Source organism: Pan troglodytes, chromosome 6 (assembly GCF_028858775.2).
Source record: "Pan troglodytes isolate AG18354 chromosome 6, NHGRI_mPanTro3-v2.0_pri, whole genome shotgun sequence".
Taxonomy (NCBI): Eukaryota; Metazoa; Chordata; class Mammalia; order Primates; family Hominidae; genus Pan; species Pan troglodytes.
In genome coordinates, this window is record NC_072404.2 from 49,258,796 (window position 1) to 49,259,527 (window position 732).

The window sequence follows — 732 nt, forward strand, 5'->3', positions numbered from 1 at the left end:
TCACCCTAATACCAAAGTCAGACAAAAACATTACAAGAAAGGAAAAATACGTACGAATATCTCATGACCATAGATGCAAAAGTTCTCAATAAAGTGTTACCAAATAGAATCCAGCAATAAATAAAAAGAATTATATTGGCCAGGTACAGTGGCTCACAGCTATAATCCCAGCACTTTGGGAAGCCAAGGTAGGAGAATCAGTTGAGCCCAGGAGATGGAGACCAGCCTGGGCAACAAGGTGAGACCTTGTCTCTACCAAAAAAATCGAAAAATTAACTAGGCATGGTGGTCCACGCCTGTGGTCCCAGCTGGATAGGACCACATGGGAGGCTGAGGCAGAAGGATAGCTTGAGCCCAGGAGGTCAAGGCTGCAATGAGCAGTGTTCACGCCACTGCACTCCACCCTGGGGACAGAGCAAGGCTCTGTCTCAAAAATAAAGTAAGATAAAAATAATTATATACCATGACCAAGTGGTATTTATTCTAGGTATTTAAGGCTTAGCATCCAAAAATCAAAGTAATCCATCACATCAATAGACGAAAAAAGAAAAATCTCATTATCGTATGAATAGATGATGAAAAAGCTTTTTTTTATTTTTATTTTTTATTTTTTTTTATTTTTATTTTTTTTGAGATGGAGTCTTGCTCTGTCGCCCAGGCTGGAGTGCAGTGGCACGGTCTTGGCTCACTGCAATCTCCACCTCCCGGGTTCACGCCATTCTCCTGCCTCAG